General features: G+C 45.4%; 1 pseudogene; it reads left to right on the plus strand.

Moving 5' to 3' along the window:
* The first annotated feature begins 6,776 nt into the window (after positions 1-6,776).
* LOC143925638 (up-regulator of cell proliferation pseudogene) lies at positions 6,777-10,510 on the plus strand (annotated as a pseudogene).
* The last annotated feature ends 2,536 nt before the right edge of the window (positions 10,511-13,046 follow it).

A 13,046-nucleotide genomic window follows, 5' to 3' on the forward strand; every position in this document is an offset into this window, starting at 1 on the left:
TCATTAGCTGTTACTATCAAGGTCCACAAAAGAGCTGTTCCAGTAACCACTAATCGTTCTCTTTTTTTGCCAATTTGTATAGGGACAGGAAGGAAGCAGTGTTGTCAGGCAGTGAGGGTAATTTTAAAGACTTGCTGTTATTATTAGTTCCACAAAGGTTCTTTTCAGGACTGGTATCAGTGGTACGGTAATAGGCTTGTACATGTATAATATTCTTTCTTCCAAATATAGAAAGGATATTATACTTGACTGCTGCCCTTCTGCTGCAGTCTGCTAAACATTCACAACTCACTTGTTCCACAAAAGTTCTTATAAGGACTGGTAACTTGGTATAGGGTGCTACGGTACATAGGCTTGAGTGCGGTACAGTCTGCTGTTCTGTAAGGACCGCTATCGGTCCACAATAGATAGGGTTGACGTGCACCACTGCTGACCGCTGCCCTATACTGCAGCAGTCCTTCAGCGGTATAGGGACTGACGTACAGTCTGCTAAACACTAATACACAACCTGCTTGGTCCACAAAAGTTCTTATAAGGACTGGTAACTTGGTATAGGGTGCTACGGTACATAGGCTTGAGTGCGGTACAGTCTGCTGTTCTGTAAGGACCGCTATCGGTCCACAATAGATAGGGTTGACGTGCACCACTGCTGACCGCTGCCCTATACTGCAGCAGTCCTTCAGCGGTATAGGGACTGACGTACAGTCTGCTAATCACTAACACACAACCTGCTTGTTCCACAAAAGTTCTTATAAGGACTGGTAACTTGGTATAGGGTGCTACGGTACATAGGCTTGAGTGCGGTACAGTCTGCTGTTCTGTAAGGACCGCTATCGGTCCACAATAGATAGGGTTGACGTGCACCACTGCTGACCGCTGCCCTATACTGCAGCAGTCCTTCAGCGGTATAGGGACTGACGTACAGTCTGCTAAACACTAATACACAACCTGCTTGGTCCACAAAAGTTCTTATAAGGACTGGTAACTTGGTATAGGGTGCTACGGTACATAGGCTTGAGTGCGGTACAGTCTGCTGTTCTGTAAGGACCGCTATCGGTCCACAATAGATAGGGTTGACGTGCACCACTGCTGACCGCTGCCCTATACTGCAGCAGTCCTTCAGCGGTATAGGGACTGACATACAGTCTGCTAAACACTAATACACAACCTGCTTGGTCCACAAAAGTTCTTATAAGGACTGGTAACTTGGTATAGGGTGCTACGGTACATAGGCTTGAGTGCGGTACAGTCTGCTGTTCTGTAAGGACCGCTATCGGTCCACAATAGATAGGGTTGACGTGCACCACTGCTGACCGCTCACCTATACTGCAGCAGTCCTTCAGCGGTATAGGGACTGACGTACAGTCTGCTAATCACTAATACACAACCTGCTTGGTCCACAAAAGTTCTTATAAGGACTGGTAACTTGGTATAGGGTGCTACGGTACATAGGCTTGAGTGCGGTACAGTCTGCTGTTCTGTAAGGACCGCTATCGGTCCACAATAGATAGGGTTGACGTGCACCACTGCTGACCGCTGCCCTATACTGCAGCAGTCCTTCAGCGGTATAGGGACTGACATACAGTCTGCTAAACACTAATACACAACCTGCTTGGTCCACAAAAGTTCTTATAAGGACTGGTAACTTGGTATAGGGTGCTACGGTACATAGGCTTGAGTGCGGTACAGTCTGCTGTTCTGTAAGGACCGCTATCGGTCCACAATAGATAGGGTTGACGTGCACCACTGCTGACCGCTCACCTATACTGCAGCAGTCCTTCAGCGGTATAGGGACTGACGTACAGTCTGCTAATCACTAATACACAACCTGCTTGGTCCACAAAAGTTCTTATAAGGACTGGTAACTTGGTATAGGGTGCTACGGTACATAGGCTTGAGTGCGGTACAGTCTGCTGTTCTGTAAGGACCGCTATCGGTCCACAATAGATAGGGTTGACGTGCACCACTGCTGACCGCTGCCCTATACTGCAGCAGTCCTTCAGCGGTATAGGGACTGACATACAGTCTGCTAAACACTAATACACAACCTGCTTGGTCCACAAAAGTTCTTATAAGGACTGGTAACTTGGTATAGGGTGCTACGGTACATAGGCTTGAGTGCGGTACAGTCTGCTGTTCTGTAAGGACCGCTATTGGTCCACAATAGATAGGGTTGACGTGCACCACTGCTGACCGCTGCCCTATACTGCAGCAGTCCTTCAGCGGTATAGGGACTGACATACAGTCTGCTAAACACTAATACACAACCTGCTTGGTCCACAAAAGTTCTTATAAGGACTGGTAACTTGGTATAGGGTGCTACGGTACATAGGCTTGAGTGCGGTACAGTCTGCTGTTCTGTAAGGACCGCTATCGGTCCACAATAGATAGGGTTGACGTGCACCACTGCTGACCGCTGCCCTATACTGCAGCAGTCCTTCATCGGTATAGGGACTAAGAGTTTTGTCACAGGGTCATTTAAAAAATGACAGGCAGCGGAAGAGGCAGGCCCTTCCGCAGGGGTGGTAGGGGTAGGGCAGGAGCAACAGGCTTGAGCCAAAGTGGGAAGTTGCAGAAGGTGCGTTCAATTACTTTAAAGGATGCACCAGACTTGGTTGAGTGGCTCGCTCAGCCTTACTCTTCTGCACCCTCCTCATCCTCTCGATCTGCACCCTCTTCTTCACTCTCTGCTATGTGCACCCCCAAAGACACTACCACCAACAACACGACCACCACCACCACCACCACATACCTTCCGCTTGAGTCACTGGAATTATTTTCCGATCCATATCAAGAGGACATTTCTGATGCGCAGCCACTCTTGGTATTGGATCAGGAAGAGGAGGTAGCAACAAGCGCTACTCAGCAGTCTGACGCCAGTACCCAGATCAGCCCAAGGAGGAGGTTGGTCCCCGGTGTTGCTGCCTACTCCGAGATCTCTACTTATAGCGGTGGGGAAGGTGACGTTGATGATGACGTGTCTAGTGATGTCACGTGGGTGCCCACAAGAGAGGAAGAGGAGGGGAGTTCAGAGGGAGATATGGACCAGCAGATAGGGAGGAGAAGCAGCAATGACTTACATTGCACAGCAGGGACAAAGCAGACTGCAAATGTATCAGGAGCGAGTCATCGACCATGTACGGTCACATCTGGCGCTCCCAGGACACCGGCACATGGCTCCGCAGTGTGGGCTTTTTTTAACGTGTCCGCTGCTGACAATAGCGTTGCCATCTGCAATCTTTGCAGTCAACGCGTTAGTCGCGGTAAGCCCAATACTCACCTAGGGACGACCGCCTTAAGAAGGCACATGAGCAGCCATCACCGAGCCCAGTGGGAGCAACGGAACACACAAAGCCACACTGCAGGCTCTCACCGTCCAGCCTCGTCTTCTACTTCTCCTTCTCCTCTCTCCTCACAATTGTCCTCCACTCCACCTTCCATCACGCCAAGCTCACATTTTTCTGCAAAAAGGCAGGCTTCCGTGGGCCTAATGTTTGAGCGTAAAAAAATGATGACGCCGGATAACCCTCTTGCCCAACGGTTGGCGGCTGGCTTGTCAGAACTCATAGCCCGCCAACTACTGCCATATAAACTGGTGGACTCGGAGGCCTTTCGCAAATTTGTGGCCATTGGAACACCACAATGGAAGGTCCCAGGAAGGAAGTATTTCTCAGAGAAGGGCATCCCAGAGCTATATGGCCATGTTCAGCGGCAAGTGAATGTATCTCTGGCACACAGTGTCGGTGCCAAGATACATCTGACCACAGACACGTGGTCTAGCAAACACGGGCAGGGAAGGTATATCAGTTTTACTGCCCACTGGGTGAACCTTCTGACGGCCGTCAAGCATGTAACCCGTGGCACCCGTGTAGATTTGGTTTTACCGCCACGGATTGCATGCAGGCCTGACTCTTCTTCTCCTCCTCCTACTCCATCCTCCTCCCTCTCCTCCTCAGCTGCCTCCTCCTTTTCCGCTGCTAGCGTCTCTTCCACTGCACCGCCCAAGCTCCCCAGAACCTATTCCACATGCCAGGTGAGACGTTGCCATGCCGTGCTGCGTCTGTTGTGCCTGGAAGCAAAGAGCCACACTGGCCCGGCACTCCTTTCAGCTTTGCGTTCACAGGCAGATGAGTGGCTAACACCGCTCAATTTGACAGTTGGTAAAGTGGTGTGTGACAACGGTGCCAATCTGCTTAGCGCATTGAAACAGGGCAAAATCACGCACGTGCCGTGCATGGCACACGTCTTAAACTTGGTCGTGCAGCGATTCCTTGTCAAATACCCTGGGGTCCAGGACATCTTGCGGCAGGCAAGGAAAATCTCGGCCCATTTCAGAAGATCTTACACGGCCATGGCTCGCCTTGCTGACATTCAGCGGCGACACCATCTGCCGGTCAGACGTCTTATTTGCGATTGCCCGACGCGATGGAACTCAACCTTCTATATGCTTGATAGGCTGCTCCAGCAGAAACGTGCAGTTAACGTCTACCTGTATGAACTCTGCGAAAGAAACGGTTCTGGGGAGCTGGGTTTTTTTTCACCGCGCCAGTGGCTGCTCATGCGCGACACATGCAGACTTCTGCGGCCATTTGAGGAGATCACCAAACTGGTCAGTCGCAGCCATGGCGCCATCAGTGACATGGTACCTTATGCCTTCTTTCTGGAGCGTGCATTGCGTCGTGTCATTGATCAGGCTGTGGAGGAGCAGGAGCGGGAAGATGAGGAAGTCGCAATGCTGGATGAATTCCCAGGGGGGGCTACTCTATCTGAGACAAGTCAACAACAGGAGTCTGATGAGGAGTCAGAGGAGGATGGTGCCGGGGCGGATGAGCAGGAGCAAGAAGAGCATGCTTTAAACCTTTCTGGGATCCCTGTTGTGCGAGGATGGGGAGAGGAGAATGAAGAGGACGACATTATCCTGGATGATGAGCAGGAGCCAGGCCACCACACCGCTTCCACTTTAGTGCAAATGGGGGCCTTCATGCTCCAGTGTTTTAATAGGGACCCCCGTATAAAAAGCATGAGGGTCAAGGACCAGTACTGGGTGGCAACGTACTTAGACCCCCGGTACAAACACAAAATGGCGGAAATGTTACCGCCGTCGCAGAGGGCTGTCAGAATGCAGCACTTCCAGGCCTTGCTTCGAGAAATGCTGCATTCTGCTTTTGCGTGCGCTGGCAGAGGAGCAATTCCCACTCCCAGAGAAGGATTTGCGGGTACCAATCCAACAGCGCCTGCAAGAAGAGGCCGGTTTGAAGATGTGTTGGTGACTTCGGATATGAGGTCATTCTTTCAGCCGACCCATCGACAGGTGTCATCCGGATCCAGCATCAGGGAATGCCTAGACCGTCAGGTGTCCGACTACATTGGGTTAACGGCCGATGTGGACGCTCTGAGGAGTGATGAACCCCTAGACTACTGGGTGGGCAGGCTTGACCTCTGGCCAGAGCTTGCCCAATTTGCAATCGAACTGTTGGCTTGCCCCTCATCCAGTGTCCTGTCCGAAAGGACGTTCAGCGCAGCAGGGGGGATTGTGACCGATAAGCGTACTCGCCTAGCTCACCACAGTGTTAACTACCTCACATTTCTAAAAATGAATGAGGCATGGATCTCGGAGGAATTCAACACATGTGACCAGTAGACCATGTATATGTCTATAAACTATTTTTTTAATCAAGCACACAGACCTTCTTAATTCATTTGGCTCACTTCCTTGACCCAAAAAAGCACACCGTACTATATGCCCCTACCCTCCTCTTTGAAGAGGTTGAGCGGTGTCATATTTCTACTGGGGCTGCTTATGATATCCCTGTGCTGTGCTGACTTCCTCCTGGGGGTTCTTATTATGAAGGGATCACACTATCCCTGTGCTGTGCTGACTTCCTCCTGGGGGTTCTTATTATGAGGGGATCACACCATCCCTGTGCTGTGCTGACTTCCTCCTGGGGCTGCTTACGGTGCTGCTGTCAGTGCTGTATGTCACGGTGCTGCTGTCAGCGCTGTATGTCACGGTGCTGCTGTCAGCGCTGTATGTCACGGTGCTGCTGTCAGCGCTGTATGTCACGGTGCTGCTGTCAGCGCTGTATGTCACGGTGCTGCTGTCAGCGCTGTATGTCACGGTGCTGCTGTCAGCGCTGTATGTCACGGTGCTGCTGTCAGCGCTGTATGTCACGGTGCTGCTGTCAGCGCTGTATGTCACGGTGCTGCTGTCAGCGCTGTATGTCACGGTGCTGCTGTCAGCGCTGTATGTCACGGTGCTGCTGTCAGCGCTGTATGTCACGGTGCTGCTGTCAGTGCTCTGTATTACGGTGCTGCTGTCAGATGCCTCTATCACGGTGCATGTGTCATTCCGGTATGTCACGCTGCTGGTGATCATCTCCTGCACCCTCTTCTTTGCCTACCCTGGTCCCTGACCTTCCCTCTCCTCCATTGCCTTCATTAGCTCCATAGTCCTGAATTGTTAGAACAATTTCCCAAATAAAATAAAAATGCTTGTAGTTATCGATCCCAAATTCACCTCATACATGTATTATGTCATTGTCCAGATGGTGGGACTACGTTTTACCCCCTAATAATTACCACGTGGCCGCAAATTCGACATGAAGGTTTGCAAAGTTCGCCTCCCATTGAAGTCAATGGGGCCCGCGGCGAACGTTCGGTTTCGCGAACGTTTGGGTCCGTTCGCATTTCGCGTTCGCGAAACGTCCCGTCGGAAGTTCGTCCATCACTAGTAGCAAACCATTTAAATGCACATTTATTGTTTTAAATCATCTATAATGATAATGCTTAACATTAGGTTATATGTTAACAACAATTATGTTCTTTTTACAGATAAATTTAAGATTTTTCATGAACTTGTTGTGAGTCTAAATATGGGGCATTTATTTAATTCCAAACTGACATTGAGTCACATCCTAGAAATCGGAGCAGAGATTCTGAGTGATGTCCATCCCCAGACCATTCAAGATGTACCATGGCATTTTCTGAGAAAGCTGATGGCCTTGAACAGAGCTGCACTTAATACTCAGTATGGAAAAGATGCACAAATAATCAATTCAATTGAAAACATGTTTGAGTCAATGACTGAAGAGGAAAATAGTCCAAATGAATCTATTCACCCCCTGGATGTCCTGTGTGTTCTCCTCCATTGTTCAGACAGTTTTCTGCAACAAGAGATTGTATCCAAATTGTCCATGTGCCAATTTGCTGTCCCTCTGCTGCTCCCTGCTGGTGACGGGTCACACTGCACCCTCATGCTTTGGGCAATGAGAGGCATAGTCAAGAAGTGGAGCCTTCAGTCACTATCTGGCAGTAAAGGGTTCAGAGAAGAAAATGTGGTGAATATTTCTATGCCAATTTTCTCCTTCATCAGATTGGGTGACACCAAATTATCCAAATCCAAAATCCTGAATCAAGTTCTTAATCCAAACCAACAACACCACAACTTCTTCATACATGATGATATGGAGGGGGGAGACATTGAGAGGAAAATATCTGATGGACTGGTGGAAATGTCCTGGTATTTTCCCTGTGGTAATTCTGATGTTTTCCCAGAGCCCATCGCAGTGACCAACCTCCGAGGAGACCTGGAGTCCAACTGGGACCAGTTTATATTTTTAACTCGACTCTCATCAGCTGTATTTATATTGATTGAGAGTATTTCTGAGAAACAATTCAGACGGTTATCATCTTTCAGTAACGCTGACACTCAGTTTTATTTCATTCTTACTCCAGAAAAGGGTAAAAAAATAAACTCAGAGACCTCAAAACATATAAAAAATCTAATGACAATTTTAAAGATGAGTGCAACAAATATTATTCCCAAAACCAGAACAGAAAATGATGCAGCATTAGTGAAAAAAATTCAAATTTTCATTGAGAATGTTTTAAAAAACTGTCAGAAAGAAAGGCAAAATCTGTGTAGTACTAAAAATAAAATAGAAGGACTTCATATCTTTGTTGATGAGAATTCTGATGAATGTCAGAAAGCAAAAGAGAAAGCAAACCAGATTACTTCTGTAATAAAAGATGTGGAAGGATATAAAAAGGAAACCCTGAAATTACAGGGAGATCTGTGGAAAGAATTGTCTAAAGTAGAGAAAGAACTTTGCAGAATGACAAATCAAAAGAAACAAGATGCACAAGAATATCAATCTGAGCTCACGCAAAAGCTTAATTCACTCCATGAAGAACAATACAAGCATCATATTCCTGTAGGCATATTATATTTTACTGAAGCAATAACTGACCTCTCCAAGGCTGAAAAACATTATTTCTTGAAATGGATGAAATTTGAATTGGATTCAGTTGCAAGAAATAATATTTCCTTGTTGCAGTTTGAATACAAGGAAAAATGTAACAGTAAACCAGATACTTCAGAACTTAAGAAGCTGGATCAGAAGATCTCAGACAGTTCTTTAGGAATAGAACATTTTGTACGTGAGCTGGGACAGTTTTATGAGGCCGAGTATTCTACAGTTGTTAACAAACAGAATAATAAATACACAAGACAATTCACCAGATTTCCAGGAATTGCTGCTGATCTCCTACTAGATGGATTCCCTTTGGAGTTGATTGATGGGGACGCCTCTAATATTCCTTTACAGTGGATAACTGATGTCCTGAGTGAGGTAGACAATAAGACAGGAGGACAATGTAAAATCAGAGTAATAACGGTGCTGGGAGTGCAGAGTACAGGGAAGTCCACACTTCTGAACACCATGTTTGGTCTGCAGTTCCCGGTGGCCAGTGGAAGATGTACACGAGGAGCCTTCATGACTCTTCTGAAAGTAAAAGAGAACTTCCAGGTGGAGCTGGGCTGTCACTTCATCCTGGTGATTGACACTGAGGGGCTGAAGGCTCCAGAGTTGGCCTCTTTGGAGGACAGTTATGAACATGACAATGAACTGGCCACACTAGTGGTTGGGTTGAGTGATATCACCATCATTAATATGGCCATGGAGAACACGTCAGAAATGAAGGATATTTTACAGATTGTGGTCCATGCTTTTCTTCGGATGAAAGAAATTGGGAAGAAACCCAGCTGCCAGTTTGTACATCAGAATGTCAGTGATGTGTCCGCTTATGAAAAGAACATGAGAGACAGGAAGAAATTTCTGGAACAACTTGATGAAATGACAAGAGTAGCTGCAAATATGGAAAAGAAAGGTGGAATCACCTGTTTCAGAGATGTGATGGATTATGATCCAGAGAAGCACAACTGGTACATTCCTGGACTGTGGCAAGGGGTTCCACCAATGGCGCCGGTAAACTTTGGCTACAGTGAAAATGTTTATGAATTAAATTTGAAGAAATATTTTCTGGGATTTTTAAAATCACAAAACTCTAATAAAACGCAATTTAAAATCCCTGCCTTCATCACATGGGTGGATAGTTTGTGGAGTGCAGTGAAACATGAGAAATTCATCTTTAATTTCAGAAACAGTCTGGTGGCCGAAGCTTATACCAAACTGTCTATGCAATACTCCCTGTGGGAATGGGAATTCTCCAAAAAGATCCATAGCTGGATGATCACCAAAGAAACTTTAAAAATCAATCCGCATCCAGTCTCAATACTGAGATGTACATGGAGTTTAAAGGAGATCTTCAGAGCTTACTAGTAGAAGAGGAACATAAAATGCTGAAGCTACTAGAAAAATATTTTGACAGCAGATGTGAGAACGTTCATCTCATTGAGCGATACAAGGAAGATTTCTTCATAAGTGTGACGTTCCTAAAAAAAAACTGGAAAGGAATACTCTTAATAAACTCAATGAGGCAGTTTCTAATCCAGAAAGACAAATTCAAGATCCTGGATATTCAGAAGACATCTCAGAAACTGATCGAGGAAGAAATGACAAATCTCCTGAATAGCTGCAGAGAGAGAAATTGTGAACTTGGTGACATAGAAGCAGAGAAAGAATTTGAAGAGATGTGGAAGAAAACACTCTCTGATTTACAAATAGAGGAACTGACAAGACGTAACATCGGACAAACAATTCTGCAGCAGCTTAAGAATGAAATGGGTGTAAGGGGAGCCGGTATTAATGAAAAACTAACCAATGTTAAGAGCTTGGATGGCTATGGGATCAAAGCGTTTGTTACTGACAAAAGCCATGTCGAGTTCACAGTTTTTTCCAAAATTCGCAATGCACTCTATACAAGTCAGGCCCACCTGGACAAGATAGAAGGTCTTGCAATTAATTTAATAGAGATGTGTGATACATACATCAGAGAGAAGGCAGGCAGCACAGGGGATTATGATGATACTTACTTTCAGGAGTTGCTACACATGATCAATGATAAACTCAAAGATAAATCCAGTACAAAACTTCATTTTTCTTCCAAGTTTGAGCTAGATATAAAACTTTTTATCTTTGGAAAAGCATCCAGAGCATTTCAGGACTTACATGACAGGTTCATTGAAGAAAATGACCCCAAAATTTGCCTTGAAAAATTAAAACCGAAATACTTGGCCATGTTTAAAAGTGAATTTTCAATGACAGATTAGTGTCAATATGATCTGTGAGGCCTGCCTCAATCCCCCACTATCTGATTATATTGGGCATCTCAGCAAGGAAATCATTGCTGACATTTCATAAAATTCTGACAATGGTATATTTACCAAAAGTAATATTTTTCTGTTATCTGAGTAAGGAAAAGGATAGACGGCACAATAGTATTTCTTAAACATGTACAATGCTGTAAAACCAGCCTACACATTTCGGACGGTAGTCCTTAGTCATGGATGATAAAAAAACTGAATAAATAACACTTAAATAGTATATAAAAAGATCACATGATTAACCAGCACAGTGGTGTAGTGGTTAGCACTCTCACCTAGCAGTAAGAAGGGTCGCTGGTTCATATCCCAACCACAACACTACCTGCCTGGAGTTTGCATGTTCTCCCTGTGCCTGTGTGGGTTTCCTCCAGGTACTCCGGTTTCCTCCCCCAATCCAAAGACATGCAGGTAGGTTAATTGGCTTCTGTCCAAAATTGGCCCTCGCATATGAATGGGGACCTTGGATTGAGGGTAGGGACCAATGTGAGTGTGCAATGTACAGGGATAGGGACAATTGTAGACACTCACTCAGGTTGGACTGGTGTCTTTATTCAACCTAACTATGAAACCAACATGAAATAAAAATGCAAAAGGGAAAACCTGACGTGCAATGGAACACATCACAGAAGGTATAGGCATATGAATAACCGGGCATATAAAAAGTGACCCACAATAGCATGCATAGTTTATATTATTCCAAAATAGAACATCTTAACATTAGTGGGTGCTTCATAGGGATTATATTGCCTAGGCACTAAATTAATAAGAATCATTTAAGAAACGCATCACAGAAAACAAATAGATACATTTGTAAGCATATGAAAATCCAGGCATATAAAAAGCGATCCACAATCGTAGTTTATATTATCTCAAAACCGAATATCATAATATCAGGGAGGGCTTCATAAAGATGATACTGCCTGGACATTAAATTAATAAGAATCATTTAAAAAAAACACATAAAAAAAAACATTGTATGTATATGAAAAGCGATCCCCAGTAGAATGCGTGGTTTATAAACCCGACAGGATTCAATGTAATAAAACACATCAGAGAAAATGTAGATATATGAAAATCCAGGCATATAAAAAATGATCCACAATAGCATGTATAGTTTATATTGTTTCAAAACAGAACCTAATTACATTGGTGGGTGCTTCATAAAGAGCACAGACACTGCCTGTATACTAAATAAAGATCATATTTTATTATTATACAGGACTTGTATAGCGCCAACACTTTGTGCAGTGCTTTACAACATGAGAACAGACAGTACAGTTACATTACAATACAGAAAGCATCAGATTTAATTAAAATATCCACATCCCACCTGCGATTCAGTCCCTGTGGGGTGCGGGTTCACACCTCCCAACTTTCTGAGATGGGAATGAGGGACAGCAAAAGTATGCACGCAGAGGACACACCCCGAATTAAAGGAGAATTGGACAAAAAAAAAATTAATGGTTAAACACTTAAAGGGATTGTAAAGTAATTTTTTAAATAATAAACATGTTATACTTACCTCCACTGTGCAGCTTGTTTTGCACAGAGTGGCCCCGGACCTGCTCTTCTGGGGTCCCTCGGCGGCTGTCTCTGCTTCCTCCCACAGGTACTTCTCACGTTCATGCGAGCTCCCTCACATGGTGAGAAGCACCTGCGGGCACGCTTCCCTGATACAGCCGGCGGCTATAGCCGCTCACTGTATCACACGGCCCCCACCCCCGGCACTCCGCGTCATTGGATGTGATTGACAGCAGTGTGAGCCAATGGCTGCGCTGCTTTCAATCCATCCACACCAGCCAGGCTGAGCGGCGAAGAGGACGGCGGGGGCGAGCACGGGACCTTCGAGGGGTAAGGTAAGTAAAACGGGGGGGGCTGGGGGGCGCAGGCAGTGTGAGATGTTTTTTCACCTTAATGCATAGAATGCATTAAGGTGAAAAAACATTTACCTTTACAACCCCTTTAAGCCCCGGACCATTTGGCTGACCAAAGACCAGGGCACTTTTTGTGATTCGGCACTGCGTCGCTTTTACTGACAATTGCGCGGTCGTGTGACGTAGCTCCCAAACAAATTTAGCCTCCTTTTTTCCCCACAAAGAGAGCTTTCTTTTGGTGGTATTTGGTCACCTCTGCGGTTTTTATTTTTTGCGCTATAAACCAAAAAAGAGCGACAATTTTGAAAAAAAAGCATTATTTTTTTACTTTTTGCTATAATAAATAGCCCCCAAAAAATACATAAAAAAAAATTTTTTTCATCAGTTTAGGCCAATACGTATTCTTCTACATATTTTTGGTAAAAAAATCGCAATAAGCGTACATTGATTAAAATAAATGTACTAACGCGCACAACCAAAATATTACCGTATATACTCGAGTATAAGCCGAGATTTTCAGCCTCTTTTTTGAGGCTGAAAGTGCCCCCTCGGCTTATACTCGAGTCACCGCTGTCTGACTGCTCGATCAGCGTATCGAGCAGACAGAC

The sequence above is a fragment of the Lithobates pipiens genome, unplaced genomic scaffold (assembly GCF_037356315.1).
Source record: "Lithobates pipiens isolate NorthernLeopardFrog02 unplaced genomic scaffold, aLitPip1_a1.2 Scaffold_22, whole genome shotgun sequence".
Classification (NCBI taxonomy): domain Eukaryota; kingdom Metazoa; phylum Chordata; class Amphibia; order Anura; family Ranidae; genus Lithobates; species Lithobates pipiens.